Raw genomic sequence first — 20,100 nt, forward strand, 5'->3', positions numbered from 1 at the left:
CTAATTGGATTCATGGATGGTGTCAAGCACGGAACTCCACTATCGGTAACCACCAATCCTTTGACCGAGAAATCTGATGAATTTTCCATCCAAAAATCTCTTCTTTCCTCCCTTCTTCTCCACCTCCTCCCTACTGGCTGCCTTCGGGAATACTCGGTTCCCAGATCTACAGCCCTTCTTCCCCTTCCTCTTTCCATCTTCGACGGCCCTAACAATGACCGCCATCTATCGATTGGAAAGCTTGGATCCGATCTATTCCACCGAAAGCAACAAGTACAACTCTTCGGGTCGTAACTCCTCGTTAACCCGTAGATCAGACACGCATCGCGTCCTCACCACCTCCTCAGCAAGCGCCACTGGACGACTTAGGGCCTCCAACATCAGCTTCGCCACCTCAATTGGAATCTCGATGCTCCAAAGATTTTCCTTAGCATCCACCAGCTTAGCCGTGCACGGCTTTTTCTCATCCGTCTCCATGGCTCTCCATCACGCTGAAGCCAAAAAAAAAAACATGCTACCTTGGACACGTGGCGAATGGTAGCTTAGAAAAAAAAATATAAATGACGAATGGAGGCTTCTCTATTCAGAAGTCTCCGTTTATATATATATATATATATATATATATATATTAGATATCTTCGGGCCTTTTTTATCAAAAAAAAAATAACAAGAGTGAATAGATTTTAGTTCCTCCACCTAGTCCTCCAACTAACATGAGGCCTGTTTCTCCCCTCGAGTTCATATTGATTGTTTTCTACTTCTTTTGTGGGACTACGTATGCATATTCACCAGTGTTCCGTGACATGGGTTGAAGTAATCCTAAGATGTCATCATAAAAATTATGTTGGGGTAAAAGTTATTGTTGCTGCTTAAATCGGTCGAGGCCGGAAGATGGATGCATGAGGTCAAAAATTAGACACTTGATCCTAGTGTAGGGATGCTGGTGCTGGAGAGACATGCAAAATAAGTTTCAAATCAGAGGTTGTGGCTTCGACGAAAATCCTCTGATGCTCAAGTCAGAAAAATAGAGAACAAGGAAGCAGCAATGAGTTTTCTGAGAGGAATTTGATTTGACTTACTTGGATACTCGGAGATCTGATTGTTTATATAGAAGGATGTCGGACAGCTGGTTGCATAGCTGTATAATCGTGCAATCTCGAGATTGTCGGACCGTTGAAATTACCATAGTAGGTGAGATAATTCAGCCCTTGATAGCTCCTGCGAGATCAGGAGAGACTGTTACACTATATTTTTATCTGTTCGAGATGGATAGCTGTCACACACAATGAAGGGATAAGTCGGCTGAGGCAACTCATGCACACGTCAGACTTTGTGGATATCTTAGCTCAGCAAAGAGACTGACTCAACTCATATGACAATTAGCGATCGTATTGACGATCCGAGAGCCTGAAATGCCTTGCGATGCAATATCGATTCGAGGTGCTCACAGTACCCATCATAACACTATCTCCTACTTTTGAGTCTGAGAATTAGGCGAAGGGAGTACTCCAAAAGTATCTTAGATCCGATACCAAGCGTTCCTGCCTTCACGCCTGTCTTTCGCACGTGACATGAGCTTGATACATCCGATGCAGATAGGCGTAATTGATGGGACCACTCAGACGATGGTCCTCTCGAAGCTTTAATTATTTTGCAACAGCTTTTCATTTTTTTCTTCTTTTAAATTCGTGCTTTTGAAGAACGAGTATCCACAGATTTTCTCATATTGATTTCTCGTTACTTTCTTGGGGCAAGATGGATCCACAGCACGTGAAGAGGCTAGAGCAGATTCTGGCTCGAAGAAAATAGGTTGTGGTTCCAGTTACTGAAGCAGAACCCATGGTCAGGGAAGAAGATTATGCTACTCCCGCCATCGAGCCCACATCCCCATCATCGGAAGCTATGGTGCAGGATTCATCAGAAAAAGTTTCGATCGATGGGGCACCGTTGGAGACAGTACTGAAAACGAGCATCGTGGGATGCTTCAAAGAGGATCCGACTGAGATGTCATGGATGGAGAAGGCGGTTGACAATCCAAAGAAGGATTTGATGATGGCGACGAAAACTAAGAGGTCTCTAGAGACAGCGACTATCACTTAGCGCCTTCCTGCAGCCACTTCTCCAGTGGGTCCTTCAGATCCAATGCTTCGTGCTTCATCCACAGGAGAGAAACTCCAATCCACGATGGAGTACCTGAGAAATCTCCTACCGTCGGTCAAGAGACTGTTCTTCGACGATCAAAGGAGAGAGAAATGATTTGCTGATTCTTTAAGGTCCCTTACACAGGTGGGCCAATATTTGGCGAGCTTTGTGAGTTCCAATCTCGATGTTTTGATAATGAAAAAAGAAGAAATCGACTTACTGAAGTACCGATTAAAGAAGCTAGAGAAAAACAATGCCAAGCTAGTCAAAGAACTCAACTTTACTGAGAAGGCTCTCTAAGAGGCCCAGGAGTCAATCTTCCGTCGGGATGAAGAACTAGGATGGGTTGAAAGGAAGATCGTGGCCTTCAAGTGGCTAAAATCCAAGAACGACGAGAAGATCGAAGGTCTCGAGGAGTGGATTAGAACCCTCAAAAAATAATAGTCTGAGGCTAAAAGAGACTATCGTCGGGCTCGTGATGACTTGGAGCATCTGAGAAGGGCACCCTAAGGGAGGAGAGACTCTCCTCATCTTGAAACTCACCCTCGAAGGAGTCCCAGTAGGGATCCGTTTAAAAGGGCCAGAACTTCCGAAGGGACGAGCAATGAAGAGAGAGCTCCTCGAGGAGATGGGTGTTCTTCTTTCAAGAGAGTTCAAACCTTCTCAAAACTGCTCTCGAGAATCCTGGAGGCTGGATTGGAGGTGGAGCACCTGAAGAAAAAGCTGGAGGAGAGAAAGGTAAATCACAAGCTTCTTTGGATAAATTTATAGATCAAGATATTTTTCTTAAATATGCTGAAAGCAGAAGCAAGCAGTTGGAGAAAGGAGGAGCTAAGGTTATAGCCTAAGCTTGCAGGGTAGCATTTTTCATGGGCTTTGAGAAGTGCAAGTCGTTGCCCAGGTGCACCTTCCTCCTGATTTCATTCAGCAGCTTCAAACTGATTATCTAGATGAGGATTTACAGGCGGTATTATTTTATAACTTGTCAAGGTTCACGATGACATCCTACTTTCTAGATGAGACGGACAAGATCGACGCAGTCATTCAAACCAAAGGCATCGTTTGTGCTGAGGAATATCATTCTACAGACGACTGCCTTGGTAATTCCCTTGAAGAATGATTTATGCTCTCCTCTTCTTTTGTTTTTTTTTGTGTGATTCGAGATTCCTGATCTTATAATAAAATCTTCACAGGAACAAATGTAATCCTCTTCTATTGATAAATATGAATCATACTTTTTAAATATGTAAAACAATTTAATGTGTGCTCGACCCTCGACTATAACTACAAAAACTAGAACATAGCCCAGGCGAATACCTAGCTTATTATGCTTTAAGCAAGGCATGAGCTGAGCTGAAGGTAGGGCTAAAGTCTGAGCTGACTCGAGTTGTGATTAGAATTGCAAGAGATTAAAATTTTCACTATGATTCGGGGTGAATTTTCATACTTGTCGAAGGTTAGAATTCGAATTATCTCCGCATGGGAGCAGCTGGCGCACGTCTGTATGCACTTCTTCGAAAGTGGCATAAAGTATGATTCGTTTGTCGTTAGCACTAACTACTATATCTACGGCAGCAATCATGTCCATTCGCAGTCTCCACGTGTCGTACGTACACTAGTCTTTCGATGATGTGTGTCACCTGTAATTAATGCGCAGACAGAATGCGACTTTTGATGGTCCCATTCGAGTATGAGATTATTTAAAATCTCCAAATAGGACGAGATGCGGACCTTACAAAGCTGCAGTTATCTTCTCCTTCCATTGTGAATTCCTCTCTTCTTCATTTTTTTGTGGCTTTCTTGCACAAGAGAAAGATATGGCCACTATGGAGCCTAATTTTGCACCGTTGGGCTTCCAGTCAGAAATGACAGAGCAAGATATAATTATGCTGCATGAGCAGTACCAGATACCTCCTGTGTTTCAACTTGAAATCTTGGGACTAGATGATCAAGTTTACCATCCACCTTCGGGATGTATGGGCTTCTATGAGGAGTACTTTCAAGCTAGGCTGACGTTTCCTCTCCACCTCTTTTTTATGGCACTCCTTCAATACTTCGAAATATCATCATGCATGATGGTCCCGAATGCATGACGACATATCTGCGGATTCACCACGATACGTGTGCTAGCTGGGGTCGTGTCGAACATCACATTCTTTTACTTTCTCTTCAGTCTCAAGCCGCATCCTGACTCATACAAGTGGTGGTATGTGACTCCACAGAGAAAAAAGATGGCTTTCGCTTGATGTTTCTGGGTATGCCATCCACTGTGCACGGCTTAAAGCCAAAGTTTCTCTTCATCTCGCAAATGTTAGGCGAAAACAAAAACTTTACTACCTAGGGTGAACTCTAAGAGACTTCGTTAAAGGAGCCTTCAATGAACAAAACTCTAGAGCAAGAGATGGCAGTTCTGTGGGACTTCAAGATTCCAGAGTTGAAGGAGCTGCTATCGGCTCAGATGTTGTTTAATGCTGGTATCAGTCAAGTTGCTCCGCAAAGTATGCAAGTAAGCTATTCTGTCTCCATGATGATTGCAGAGCTAGAAGTCGGGAAGAGCTCGAGCCTATCAAAGAGAGAGAAAAAAATCCTACGAAAAAAAGGTACCAAGCCCGCTATCGGGCGGAACCTCCGAGTTAAAGTTAAAGATCCTGTGCATCCGACCTTAGAGATCAGGAAGTCTGAACCCTCCTCTCCAAAGGGTCATGAGATTGCACAGGTGAGAGAGGATTTGTCTACCATCTCTGACGCTGCAGGTTACTGGGTGGGTCACACAGAGCAAGACCTGGAGAAGATGATTTTGAGCTTACCCGCTCCCCCTAGTTCTTCGATTCGATGACCTTCACCCACAATCGAGCCTTCCTCGGACGAGGCTCCCGTCGAGATTGCCAGCATGTCTGAAACTACACCACCTGGGTTGAAACTTGAGTCCTCGACGCTGAGGGATCCCATACTGGCGAGCAAGCTACTCTCTGGACTGCTCCTCCCTGCTAATGCGATCGAACTATTAGATGTCCCTTGAAGGGAGATGAGGAGAGGAGCCGTGGATTGCTTTATCCGGATATATTAAGATTTTCTCATTTAGCACCTACTGTATGCTTATTTTTTACTTATGAATTTTTCTCTACTTACCAGCTCGCCCATTACCTGAATGGGTATATTGAAAATTTTCATGAATTAGCCAAAGAGGTGAAGAAGTCCGGGCTCGAAGCTAAGATGCTCAAAAGAGCAAGAGAGAAGATCGAGAAGAAGGTCGGTGAAGTCTCCATGAGAGCCGACGCTGCCAAGAGGAGAGCCGAAGATGCCAAGACGGCATTGAGGAAGGCTATCGAGGAGAATTCTTGATTGCTCAAGGAAATAAAAGAGCTAAAGGCCTGCCTGGAGGCTAAAGAGAAGTGAACAGCTGAGGCTGCTTCTCAGACTGTGGAGGACTTTCGGACCTCAAAAAAATATGAGAAAGAAAGGGTTGAATATTCCACCGACGCCTGTGACACTGGAAGGCAGTCTATTCGAGCCTGAGTTGTCATCAAATATCCGGGTATGGACTTGAATTTTCTTGATAAAATTTGAGATCCTATCGCAGCAGATGTCTCAATGGCTATTATCTCAGATCCAGGTACCACCTCGTAATTTTTGTATTTCTCTTTTTTGTTTGATCCCTTTGAGATTATTTGTAAGAAAACTTGAAAAGAATAAAATAAGAAGAATCTTTTTATCATACAAGGTAATTCAATTTTAAATGATAACCTAATTTTGCTCTCTTAAATATGGATGATTATAGAAAATGACGGTTGATGACTTCGTCCGATAAGATTATGTCTGAGAAATGGTATGGAGCTTGAAAAAATGTGCCATGTGGGTCCATTTTGTTTTGCAAAGCATCACAGAGATTTATTCCTGTTCTGGAGGGAGTGCATCATTAACAGCTTAAGCATTAACTCTTGAAAAGCATCGATTGGCGATTGATGCGGTTGCTAGCGCTTATAAATAGAGAACCAAAGAGCGAAGAGATCTCCACTTCTCCTTCTATGGCGAGGAGTCCTTTTCTTCAACTGCTGCTATGTCTTTGCCTTCAAATTTACCATCCTTGGAGTAAATTAAGCAATGAGTGAGAGAGCGGAATACCTTTGCAAGGGATGCCCGTCGGAGGTATCTAGCTCACAAAAGGGGGAGAGCTAGATGGGTTGGTGCATCCTCCTTCTGCGGGGCTCTCCCTCATTTGCCTCCTGCGGCTATGCTTCCCCCTTTGCCCAAGCACATCTCGCCTGCAATTCAGAAGTGCTGCATTGTAGAGTTTCAGAATTCTACGGCATTCAGAAGGAAGATACTCGACGTCGCCACCGCCGCCTTTATCCAGGGCTTTGATGATTACAAGGCTCGTCTGTAGAAAATAATACCGTATCTAGAACTTCACGGCATAGAAGCTGGTGGCACCGATGAAAAGGTAGAGGCCTTGACGGATGAAGATTGAATCAGCTCACTTGGATGGTATGGAGGCAAGGTCCCTGGTGGATGAAGATCGAACCAGCTCACCTGGTTGGTCTGATGTTCCGTCGATTGCAGCAGGACATCCCTCCTCATCCTCTTTTTTTATCTTCCTCTCCATCTTCTCCCATCCTCCTCTTCTTCTTATCTTCCTCATTTTTTTCTCTTGTTTGTAGGATATTGCTTGAAGCAATTGTCCTCTCTATGTAAAACATGTATCGGCTTTTTTCTTATAAAGACTTTAATAAAATGAATTGCTTTGCTTTTATCTTTAAATTTAAATTTATGAATTTTGTATGAATCTTACTCGGCTTATAGAGATTAGTACAGTCAAATGCTTAGATCGATACTGTTCAGCTCAATACGAGTGAAGTTCTAAATAGCTTACCTTTAGCATTACTGAGGTATCATAATAGCCATTTCAACACTACCCTCCTATTCTTGAGTCTGAGACAATGCTTCAGACGAAAAAAATATTGTTGAGATGATTACTCTAGCCATATATTGTCTTTTTCATTCTTCCTCTAGTGCCCGATTAACTATCTCTTATGAGTGGCATTGTGTGTCTGCGGCGATCTCGTGCCTACAGCATCTAGCTCTTTTCGTCTTCACGTGAGAAGTAGTGTGTGCCAACGACGAACTTGTGCCTGCGGCATCTTACTCTTTTCGTCTTTGCATGAGAGACAGTGTGTGCCAACGGCGAGCTTGTGCCTGCGGCGTCTTACACTCTCGACAGCCTTCTAAGGGTCTGATTAGTTGTCCCTTCAGAGGTTCCCTAAAGGTCTCCCTCCACTTCTCGAACAACTCGAGCTCTGCAGGAGTCTTGTAAGTTAGCCCCACCTTTGAGTTGTCGAGGTCTTCTCGAGGGTCTAGTGAGTTAGCCCTCACCAGTGGCTTTGTGTGCCTGTGGCATCTAGCACTTTTCATCTTCGTTTGAGAAGCATTATGTGCTGACGGCGAGCTTGTGCCTATGGCATACACTCTCGACGGCCTTCTGAGGGCTTGATAAGTTATCCCTCACAAGTGATTTTATGTACCTGCAGTGATCTTATGCCTGCGGCATCTAGCACTTCTCATCATCACGCGAGAGGTATTATGTGTCGGTGACGAGTTGTGCCTGTGGCATGCACTCTCGATGGCTTTCTAAGGATCTGATAAGTTATCCCTCACGAGTGGCTTTGTATGTCTAGACGATCTTGTACCTACGGCATCTAACACTTCTCATCTTCGCACGAGGGGCATTATGTGCCGGCAATGAGCTTGTGCCAGTGGCATGCACTCTCGATGACCTTCTGAGGGTCTGATAAGTTATCCCTCATGAGTGATTTTGTATGCCAATGATGATCTTGTGCTTGCAGCATCTAGTACTTCTCGTCTTCACGCGATAGGCATTATGTGTCGACGGCGGGCTTGTGCCTGTGGCATACACTCTCGACGGCCTTCTGAGGGTCTAATAAGTTATCCCTCATGAGTAAGTTTGTGTGCCTGCGACGATCTTGTGCCTGCGATATCTAACACTTTTTATCTTCGCATGAGATGTATTATATACCGACAGTGAGCTTGTGCCTGTAGCATGCACTCTCGATGACTTTCTGAGGATCTGATAAGTTATCCCTCATGAGTGGCTTTGTATGCTTGTGACGATCTTGTGCCTGCACCATCTAGCATTTCTCATCTTTGCACGAGAGGCATTATGTGCCGGCGATGAGCTTGTACCTGTGGCATGCACTCTCGATGGCCTTCTGAGGGTCTGATAAGTTATCTCTTACGAGTGGCTCTGTGTACCTGCGACGATCTTGTGCCTGCGATATCTAGCATTTTTCATCTTCACGCGAGAGGGATTATATGTTGGTGGCGAGCTTATACCTGTGGCATGCACTTTCGATGATTTTCTAAGGGTCTGATAAGTTATCCCTCATGAGTGGCTCTATGTGCCTGCGGCGATCTTGTGCCTGTGGCATCTAGCACTTCTTGTCTTCATGTAAAAGGCATTATGTGCCGACGGTGAGCTTGTGCCTATGGTATGTACTCTCGGTGGCCCTTTGAGGGTCTGATAAGTTATCCCTCACATTAGTTGACCATCATTGTGGTTTAGGATCTCAAGTAGGAGGAGGAAGCAACTCTTAAAAAACTCGGGCACCCATCATAAACTGGTGGCCCTACAAATATTATTTCCATAGAAAGCGTTATTACATCATTGGTAATACATGCAAAGGTTTGCTGAATTTAAATTGAAGTTCTGTCAAACTGCTTTAGCTTCCTCAGCTATAACCTCCTGACTTCTGCTTTTTCGATCAACAAGTTGGGTCTACCTTTAGATGATGGAATATTACTTCAGTGTTGATGCTGGACATGTTTGCAGTAGTCCAAGCGAAAAGATTCGCATTCTCCTGCAAAAGATAAATTGGTCGGCATTTGGTTACCTCTCATAGAAGTGAACCGAGTTTCACCATTCGACTCGAATTCTCCTCCTCAGTTGATTGAGGGTGCCCGTCAACCAGGCCTTCTCTAAAATCTAAACCCATCAGGGGCCCCAGACAACCCTCAGTAATCATGTAGATTTCTCTTCAGACAGATCACTCTTCTTCCGTCATCTGCTCTCCGACCTGATGTCGCTCCTGTCGAGCTGGCGCTTGCTGTGGCTGAAGCAGAGGGAGAGGCTGCTGAGACATGGGGGTGGCTGTGGAGCTCTCGGAGCTCGGCATTAAGGGGCCGCTCTCCAGACAAAATAATTCAATCATCCTTGCCTAACGAGCCTCTCGATCTCATCGCGAAGTTGATGGCAGTCTTCAATATCGTGGCCATGGTCATGATGATAAAAGTAATATTTAGTTGGATCTCAACGACATTCCAACCTCATTCTTAACAGTTGAGATGCAGATAACTTAGGCCCCACTTGTAAAAATATCTCACTTCAAGAGACAGTGAAGGGCATGTAGCTATCATACTACCCAGATGGTGATAGTCGTCGAACCCTTCTCGGGGGGCTCCGAGATCAACGACCTCGACCCCTATTATTCCACCTCAGGGGCGGAGATCGGGAGCGCAGGTGGCTTTTCTCTATTTGCCTCGGATGGCACTCCTTGTTGGGTCCTACCGCGGTTGAATCGGTAGGAGTACAATCGGTAAAGGCCTCTTCTATACGAGCATACTTCTCCGCACGGACAAGCATATCTGAGAGATCCTGAGGATAAATTTTTATTAACAACTTTTTCAAGTCGTTCTTCAGCAGACCGCTCATTATTGCGGTCATTGCAGTCGACTAGTCCAAGCTTTGGACCTTTAAAGTTGCCAAATTGAATCTATTCATGAAGAAGTGGATCGACTCGTCCTCCTTTTGCTTGATGGTGTGGAGGTAGTCTGACCGCTTCTGTTATCGTCGGCTGTTGATAAAATGATCGATGAAAGATAGGCACAGATCTTCAAAGGAATGGATTGATGCCAGCCTCAGACTCGAGTATCACTGCGGAGCGACCCCCTTGAGGGTTGGAGGAAATGCTCGATAGAGGATTGCGTCTGATGCCCCTTGAAAGTCTCCACATGGTCGATGGGTTTGGTGGTCTCGTCGTAGACCTCCAGCTGTGGTAACTTAAAGTACCGGAGGAGCGGTTCCTGCATAATCTTCAGGACGAAGGGCGGCTAGCTGTTATACCCTTCGTAGGGCAGCACCGAGGAGCCATTATTGTTGAGGATTTTTTCTATTGTTTGGCCTAATTGCTGGCCAAGCTCCTCGAATCGTCTTTCGAAGTCGGTCTCACGGATGGTACTAGCCTTGGAGAACAGAGGAGATCGACGTCCGGAGGTTGAGTCATGGCTCGATTGTGGGCTTGGAGATCACCGTCGGGCTGGCTGCTGGACCCTAGGATGACTTGATGAGTCAGCCTCCTCTCTGGACTTCGAAGAGGTGCCTGCGGCTTCAGTTGAGGTGGTGATTGTGGAGCCACAATTGAAGCAGGGTTCTGTGGAGGCACCGCTGCGGAAGGCACAGGCGGCACCACCAAGAAAATCGTGTGACGCACCGTTGTGGAGGGTGCAGGGACAGCGTGGGGAGACTGTGACGCCGCTTGAAAGGGCATGAGAAAGGTATGGACCACTTGAATTACGATCGTCAGATGTTGAACTTGCTGAGAGAGCTGACCAAATTGGTCAGTCGTGACTGGCGTCGGGAGGATCGGTTGAGCCAGTGGAGGGACTTTCGGTGCCAATGGTTGAACTTGATTGTCAGCTTGACTGGCCATCTATCAAGAAGCGACAGCATTGGAAAGCAGGGAAGATGTCTGTCTTGGAGCCATGAATGCAAATGTAGGTCCTTCCTTTATCTATTACTGCTCAAATCGATCGAGGTCGGAAGATGGATGCTTGAGGTCGGAATTTAGATGCCTGGTTCTAGTGCAGGGATGCTGGCGCTAGAGAGATCTGCAAAACAAGTTCCAAATCGAAAATTATGACTCCAGTGAGGACTCTCCGATGCTCAAGTCAGAAAAATAAAGAACAAGAAAGCAGTAACGAGTTCTCTGAGAGAGATTTATTTGACTTACTTGGGTCCTCGGGGCTCTGGTTGTTTATATAGAAGGATGTCGGACAGCTGGTTGCATAGCTGTGTGATTGTGCGATTGTGGGATTGTTGGGCCATTGAAATTATCATAGTGGGTGAGATAATTCAGCCCTTGATGGCTCCTGCGAGATCAGAAGAGACTGTTATGCCGTATTTTTATCTGTTCGGGATGGACAGCTATCGCACACAATAAAGGGATAAGTCGGCTGAGGCAGCTCATATATAAGTCAGATTTTACGGATGCCTCAGCTCAGCAGGAAGACTGACTCCTCAGCTTATATGACAATCAGCGATCGTGTTGATGATCTGAGAGTCTGAAATATCTTACGATGCAATATCGATCCGAGATGCTTGTGGTACCCACTGTAAAGTTATATTGCAGATAGTGCATCAATGAACCAGTCTGCTAGCTGATCTCCACAGGGTTTAGGTCTCATGCGCTTTAAAAATAAAAATGAGCTAAGGGTGGCGGGTTTTGAGATCCATGGTTGATCACTTATGTACCAACCCCTGCTGCCAATAAATTTTATATCATCTCTTATGCACAAGTCTCAAAGTCTTTCATTAATCAAATGATATGATATGATATTTGGAAGGAAAACTATGTTGTTTTGGATGCATGGAGGATCTTATAAACCACCCCATTTTGGATAAGGGATTCCTTTTTTTTTTGATGGAATGGATAAGGGATTCCTCGAAGATATTTGCTTCCACGGTGCCCTTTCTGCTCTACCATCTTCCTTTGTTAGTTTTTTATTTTTTTTATTTTTTATTTTTGTCAAGACTTTCTTGCCTCTGTTTTGTCTTCTTTTGTATTATCTTTTCCTTTTGTTTTAGCATTTTTTTCTCTAAAAACAAAATACCTTCTTAAATTTGATTGGCTTAGTGATGTGTTTATTAATAATTGATGCTCCTTTGGCGTGGAATTTATAAAAGAGAGAGATGCTTCAATAACAAATGATAAGATAGCAAAAATGTTTGTGAAACTAATTTAAGGCCATATAACAAATGATAAGATAGCATCTTCATCTCCTTTTTGACTTTTGCTGATGTACTGTTGACGAAAAAGATGGTGGTGAAACGTCGTCAGCTATTACAAAACAGAGTAGCTCCTTGCAGAGGGCGGCCATTATGAACCATGCACAGAAGCTCCATTCAGACCAATTACATGGGTCCAAAGCAGACTCATGAAGCACTTTAGGATATATCCGGGAGCCAGTTTTGCTAACTGCTGCCCACCTGCACCCAGCTCAATGGATCATTTGATGGACAAGGTATTGGGTTTGATTTTTGTGGAACCAAATTGAACCTTAATTAATTTGATTATTATATATATATATAATATTGTCGGGAAGACCTCTCACGAATGTGGAATACGGATCCAATATAAGGCAGATTTGGATAAGATCGATCGGATTTGAGCTCGAATCCAATCCAGTTAAAACGGGATAATGGGAGTCCTACATTGATGATTCAAATCATTGGATGTCATCTACTATCTCAAAACTAATTGCATATAAAAAATTAAATAATTTTAAAATTTCTAATCTATGCATCAAGTGATTAAAAAATATATTTAATTCAGTTTTATTAAAACTTTCATCATTTTAATCTATCTAGCCATATATAAATAGAGATCTAATCAAATGTAGCCCAATCAATCTCTCTCTCTCTCTCTCTCTCTCTCTCTCTCTCTCTATATATATATATATATATATATATATTATCAGCTCCTTAAGCCTCCTATCACTTGCCATGTACCTACCCTGCAGACAGTCTTAAATTTGGATCGTAAATAAGTTGCCGCACTAGAGTTTGATGTCAGCAGCGCACCACTTGTTTGCGTCTAAAAGTTATTAGAAGATAGAAGAGAGAAGATAAAGAGAGCTGACACCTGTTTATATTGATTGGCTACAGGTTTCCAGTGAGTTGCTACCTAATTCATCACAAGCTGCCTTGTTCTCGCCTTTCCACCTGATCAGTTCAAGCATGAGCGTATTTGCTGGCAGATAGCACATGGATCCTATTCAAATGCAGGGTTCATGGTGGCGGACCAAATGACTATATAATATGGCCAACATTTCAAAAGTTTCCAAAGACCTTTAGAAAAAAAGAACCTGAACAAGGAGAAACCAAAAGATTCCACGTCGCCAAGCAGAGAAAGGTGGCTTGGAGAATGATTGTTCGGTGACTTGGGTCACACAAGTAGAGATATATAATCAAAGTTTGAAAGTTAGATGCCTAGAATATTTTTCAGAAAGGTGGCATTTTGTGAGCTTCTTGAGAAGAAGGGAAGAGAATTGAATTTGATATTGATGGGAAAGGAGGTTAAAATAAAATCATGGATTTGAAGGGAAAAAAAACTAGTGCCAACCCTTTTGCTTTAAAGCATGTAATTATTAAGCTAATTAAAAGCATATTCTGTAGCTCGGGAATTATCTTGGTCATTCCATACATAAAATTTTAATTTTTTTTATATTTTCTTTCCCTGATAATGTTGATCATTTTTTGTTCTAAAGTAAATGGAATATCTTGAACAGTTTTGGCTCACGAATTTTCAAGATCAAGCTTCTATATTCTAGAGCGAGGTTTGTGGTTTGGATTAATCTAATACATATTAACTCGCACCTGCAAGCTTGTCTAGTGTATCACTATTCTCCTCTAGGATCGGCAGCACCAGAGCACATAGAGAGATGGAACGATTTTGTAAAGGCAACATGCAAAGGTCCATGAGAGAGAGTAATTATATGCAAAAGCATCCAAACTTGTCCTTAATCAAAATCCTACACATCATGTTGTTCCTTTTTTTAAAATAATTAATGTACTAATTTTCCAAAGCATTTCCAATAAGCTTAATTTAATATAGAAACTTCAAGCTCATACAATTCTAGGCCTGCACAAATAAGTGATTCACATACCATCCAGAGAGAGTGATATCATGCCCCCTTGCACACTGTTTTCAAGTCTTTACTGAGAAACAGTGAAGATTTTGGGCTACGTTTGCACTGGAAACAAGAAAGAACAAATATATTCATACTTACTCTTGCCTCAACCGCCCTTGTAAGTCCAGTAGTTTGAGCCTTAAGGGCTGCTTCCTTCTTCTTCTTATTTTCTCTGTATTCTCCATAAGAGTAGGAAGCTAGACCCCAAAGGCAGAGGGCCAGGGAGACGCCCTTCTCGCTGGTGAACTTCTCATGTAAGAAGATGGCACCAAAGAGTTCGATCACGGGAATGAGCACTGCAATGATAATTCCAGCGAGCAAGGTATTGACACAGAAGATGACTCCTACGGTGCCTAAGAAGAAGCATTGCCACAAGATTGCGCACCAGACGAGCACCACATAGTATTTAACCTCCCTAGTCCATATTGCCTTGCTCCCTCTGAATAGCCTACAAGATTTGAATGATAAATAGCATAAAATATTTAAGATTTTATTAGCTCAATAATCAAAATTCTTCATCACTGACCGTGAATCCGTTGTTATCCAACAAAAAAAATAAAAATGATGAAACAGAATCCTTTACCATGTGCTCTTTGCACAGCAAAATATGATACCATCTATCACATCATTCATTTCAAAGACGAACGATAATTTTTTATCACCGCGATGCACCGTATATCGTACTATTAGTGTCTTATCATATTTGAAGAATGAATGAGAACCGTCTCTCTCTAAGATGGATGGTGTGAAAAAGATCTGAATTTAATTTAATAGAACATATCATTGTGGGTTGATGTTCTGGTCAGTATTGTTTCAAAAATGAAGAAGAAGAAGAAGCAGCAGCAGCAAACATATATGAGAATAACTAATGGGAAAAAGCTCATAAACCATTGTCTGCTCAAGGCCTATTCAATTTGAGCCAGACATACGAACTGGATCTACAGCATGATCGGGTCCTCGTTTTTGTAAGCAAATTAAATTGGGATGGACAATATTCGCATGGGGCTTAAACAATAAACTTTTCCAACCGGAACACTGCAGACATGCTGCAGCTGTTTAATTCATACTGACGCCCTTCGGATGTGGTGCCTTGAAAGCATAAATTAGCCCAGAACTGGCACAAGGCATAGGTGCCCATATATAAATCTTGTTCAACGTCTGAGTTCTGAGGCATGCTTGCACATAATTTGGTTTATTTCTAATTTTCTGCGCAAAAACAAAATATTCATTAAAAATGGGATTGGTACAGGGGGATCCATCCAAACCCAGTTTAGTTGGATCCAACACAGAAACCTTCCGAACCTATAGGCTCATGGATTTAGATATGGGATGAAAATTAGACCATCAAGAGTTACTGAGTGGGATCTGGCTGAGACCAATCTGAGGGTACGCAATCCATTATTATGGATCTGACTTTACCCATATTATATAGTTTATCCAATACAACCGTGCATAAAGAATTCGCTAACCTTTAAGGACGTTAGGGTATTTGCAAAAAAACTTTGGTCCATCAACGACCAAAATAGATCGTTGCGATAAGAAAAATAAGCATAGTTGTGCCTCATGAACTTAATTTGATGTGTTTGTAAAATCTGTTTATTTAATCTTTAATTTCTTTTTTTTTTTTTCTCTCTCTCTCTTTCAATATGGAAACTTTACGATGCGCAAACTGCATCACAGTGCAGTGCAATCCTTGACGTCTCCGTTTTGATAGTCATCCATCCTCTGATGGCAGCCATCGAGAGCTGCACGGTATGTGATGGTGAGGCATGCGGAGAGGAAGGCTCATGATTGCCTTAACTAGTTTTTTTTTTTTTTTTGGTTGACCGGGCACCACCAACTTCTAAAAGAGTTAACCATAAGTAAAATAAAGTGCAAATGCATTTTATTTTCTTTTAAGAGTTTCTAGATTACCTCAAAGTCCTTGTTCACCAGCATTCCAATGGTGCAGAAAGCCGTGGCAAAGAACCCATCACCAGTTGCATCTCCATCACCAGCGTGTACGTGATCACCTGGCTCGCCTTCCGGTACGTCAGCTCCACCAGCGGCAGTACCAATCCGTAGAGCGCCGCCGTCCCCAGCGTCAGAAAGAACCCCATCAAGTACTGCCTTGGCTCACGTTATCCGGCCGGTCCGAGCTCGTGTGGAGGCCCAGGATCACCGCCCCCACACTAAGCAAAGCAATAGAGTTTATAGAATAAGGCGTAAACTTTTGCTTCACAATAAGGAAGGCAAAGAAGGCCGTGAAGGCCAGTTGAGTAGAGATGAGTATTGCCGAGGTGGAGACAGGGAGGAAGGAGAGCCCGTAGGCGTAGAGGAAGTCGTCGGTGCCGGTCAGGAGGCCGAGGACGGCGCAGGCGAGGAAGAGGCGAGGGGTGAGGAAGAAGAGCTTGGTGGGGTGGTGGTGGTCGGAGGCGAGGCGGCGGCGGTAGAGGTAGGAGATGAAGAGGGGGAGGAGGATGAGGGGCCAGCCGCCGGTCTCGAGCCAGCTGGCCAGCCACTGACGGTGGCCGCCGTGGCGGAAGTAGAGGCGGGAGAGGAGCGGACCGCCGGTGTCGCCGACGAAGAGGAGGAGGCAGTTGAGGACGACGAGGGCCCTCTTCAGGGCTTTGCTCATTTGAGGGTCCTTGGGGTGGTGGCTTTGCTGGCCTTCCGCATCCATCATTCCGGTGCGCCCTTGGAGCTGTGAGTGGTATTCAGTCCGTCTTAAAGGCTTTCTGTCGTTATATATTCCTTCCTATTGCGGCAGCGAAGCTATGGGGACCGGGAAAGGAAACCCAAGCAAGAAACCTCAGGCATTGGATTCACTCAAAGCCACTCATCTTAAGCTAGCAGTATTAGATGAAAGAAATGCACTACTAAATAGGAGCACGGATCTCCTGTGATGCACTGGCAGCACCATTTGCAGTGCACTCATGGATGCCATCCATCGCAAGATGGACGACGGCTCAGAAGGATGCCACATACACACTACAAGGGATCGATACTCATTACATTGGATAGAGATTGTATTTTTCACACAAAAGAATGAATGTATCTTTTTTGCACGCATCTATCATTGGATTGAGCAATTGTTACTATAAAATTTAGACAGATGGATGACTCAAGAGGTTCGGAGTGCCTTGAGAGCCATGTGGAGCACCAACCAATGGTCCATGCCGTGAAAGAAGATCAATCATTCTTTCAGGTGAAATACACAACCCAGATCCTTGAGGTCTTCTATGTTTCCAGCTGTACACCCAGGCTATGAGGCAAGCAGAGGTTAACTTGGTCAATTACATCTAAAATAAGCCTTTGGTCATCTAGCCTAGGTTGTGCATATCTTAATTAATTGAAACTGAGCCATATGATGCCCTCAGGGAAGTGCATGAGAGCACTCCGCTATATGGTGCACTACATGAAGGACCCAGTTCAATCCCAAACTCAATGGGTATTGGGTGTTACATGAATTACTTCTTAAAATTGATTACATTACAAGCACTCCTTGGAGCAGCTTTGGCATCGTTGTTACACCTCAACCAGCCCAAGCATTGGCCTCTACGGGGGCCATCGGCGCACTTGGGAATGGTAGTGAGGAGCATGGGCCACCCCACCGTTGGTGGTGGACGCAGGCTAGAACTAAATAATGGAGCAACTGTGCCACCATTTGAAAATGATCACCAACTAATTGTATATCTCACACCTATCTCTATTGGGCACTCGTAGGCCTCTGTTTTTTTTCTTTAGCAAAACAGATATATTAAATCATTCATCTATGGATAGATATATCCATGGAAATCAGAAAATAAAATATTCAAAAATTAAGTGTACTTGATATATATTCGAACAGTGCTGGATGAATTAGCTGTTCTAATTGAACAAACCACATTTCACATAATCTTCCGGCCACGAGGTGCTGAGAAATGGATTGCAATCCGAAAAGAGTCTCCAGTGCAAGTCGAATGAACTATAAATTATGGCCACTAGAGAACAGCTCAAAAGTTCCAAAAGGCCTGGTGATTAAAGATCCCAACAAAGAGGAACCAAAAGATCCACTTCAAAAGCATACAATGGTGACTTTGCTTATGATAGTTTATGTCATAGTCACGGAAAAGTATATCCATTATCCGTTAATAAAAAAAATAAAAGTGAAGAGTTTAAAAAAAAAAAAAAAAAAAGAGGAAAAAGACTTCAGTTTAAGGCAATCATATCATAGAGCAAAGTAGATTATTTCAAAAGAACCATCTAATTAAAGAGAGCTTAAACTTGAAACAATGATTAGGTCTTGATATTATATTTAGAAGTGAAGCAAAAGACGTGTGATGTGCATGAGTTAAAGAAATAAATTAAGAGAAAAATCAAAAGAAAGGGAGAAAGGGTTAGCACGCTCTCGCTCTCTCTGGAATCCCTGCATTCAGGCACGAGCCTCTTGCATGAGAAGCTGGTCAAGACTCAATAGCCTAATGGCCAGCTGGGTACAATCCATCACGCGGAGCTTTCATTCCAGAACCAACCATGGAGAAGGCTCGGTTGGATTACTGAAATAATAAGAATTTTTAAGTTTATCTTTTTCGTACCTATTCGGGACTTGGACCTCAGGACAATCGAGTTAAATTTATAGAATCCCTATCCGCTTGTCCAGAGATGGATGATACCCTAAAAGCTTTATATTTTTTTTTTTTTGAGAAAAGTGTGGAGAGTAGTGGGAAGAATCCACTACCCACCAATTTTATTCATAGAGAAAATTAAAAAATTAAAAATAAAACTTACAATATTGAGGTTCTTGCTTAGCCAAAAATAACATCTACAAACTTTATAATTAAAAATTTCAAAAAGAAATTTGTTGATTATTTTAGTGAAATATGAAGTCTGAAAAGTAAATACCAAAAATCAAAAAACAAAAACTATCGGTTCAAAAAGTTGCAGCAAGTTGAATCTTATGAAAAGCACAATACTGCAGTCTCCATCATTATCTCCCATCTCAGCCATTGTAATACAATGGATAAAGAGCCAAGAGATAGGATCAAATTATAGATAATGGAGTCTGATATGAGAAAATCCATCCAAAATCAAGGATAGCTCAGTCATAGTATGGGACAGAATTAGAGCAAGTGCCCGGTACCAGCAGCATAACCTGAGCATGTAGTATAGTATAAAATAAACCAAAGGAGATTAACCATCTTGAACTTCAAAGATTAGTATCAGGTAATTTTCCTTTCAGTAGATTTCTGGCTAAAGAAACTACAATAGAGAGTTCAGTGAATTTGCAAAGAATGGTCCATTCTTGCAACCGATAAATCACCTTTCTAAAAATAGTCTCTTCTATTGAACTTTTTCTTAAAAAAATTCTAAAATTTCTTTTCTTCCAACAACTTGAGATCATAGTTGCCATAAGCATGAAGATTGGATTGAAGGATTTAAAATATTGTTTACACCAATTAGAGCAAAGTTGTGATAAGGTAGACAATACAAGAGGAGCTTTTAACCTATCACAGATCCAAAACCAGATTTTGCAAACAAAAAAGTAATTGATAAATAAATGATCCAAAGATTCAATTGCATCATCACACAGAACACAGCCACCAACATTTTTGCCCTTTTTTTTCTGAATTAGTTCTTTGGTATTTAGTTTATTAGAGAATGCCAGCCAGAGCAAGCAAGCATTTAATCTTTTATGGTAAATACTTTTCCAAATCTTCTTGACCATGAACCTTCTAACACCTCTGCAGCTAAGGAAGTTCTATAGGAACATAAAGAAAAATTATCAGAAGGTTCTAATTGCCAAATAATCTTATCTTTATTCATATTTAGCTACACAGCAGAGAGAATTGACAGTAAGTTGGATTTTTCCTGTAAAATAGAGACAGTCAAAGAAGTAGTTCGAATGCCCCAAGTTCCATATCTTGTATTGTAGAAAGATACCATATTTTCTTTTTTACCATAGCAGTGAGCATAGAGATTGGAAAATAAAATCTTTAGAGGGACGAAACCAAGCCAGCT

The 20,100-nt window shown here is 42.6% G+C and overlaps 2 pseudogenes; both read right to left on the reverse strand.

Annotated features, from left to right (window-relative positions):
- Nucleotides 1–15,860, reverse strand: LOC140853316 (uncharacterized; annotated as a pseudogene).
- Nucleotides 15,861–16,034: 174 nt separating this feature from the next.
- On the reverse strand, nt 16,035–16,871 carry LOC140853444 (purine permease 1-like; annotated as a pseudogene).
- Between the last annotated feature and the right edge of the window lie 3,229 nt (nt 16,872–20,100).

This window comes from Elaeis guineensis, chromosome 13 (assembly GCF_000442705.2).
Source record: "Elaeis guineensis isolate ETL-2024a chromosome 13, EG11, whole genome shotgun sequence".
In the NCBI taxonomy this organism is placed as follows: Eukaryota; Viridiplantae; Streptophyta; class Magnoliopsida; order Arecales; family Arecaceae; genus Elaeis; species Elaeis guineensis.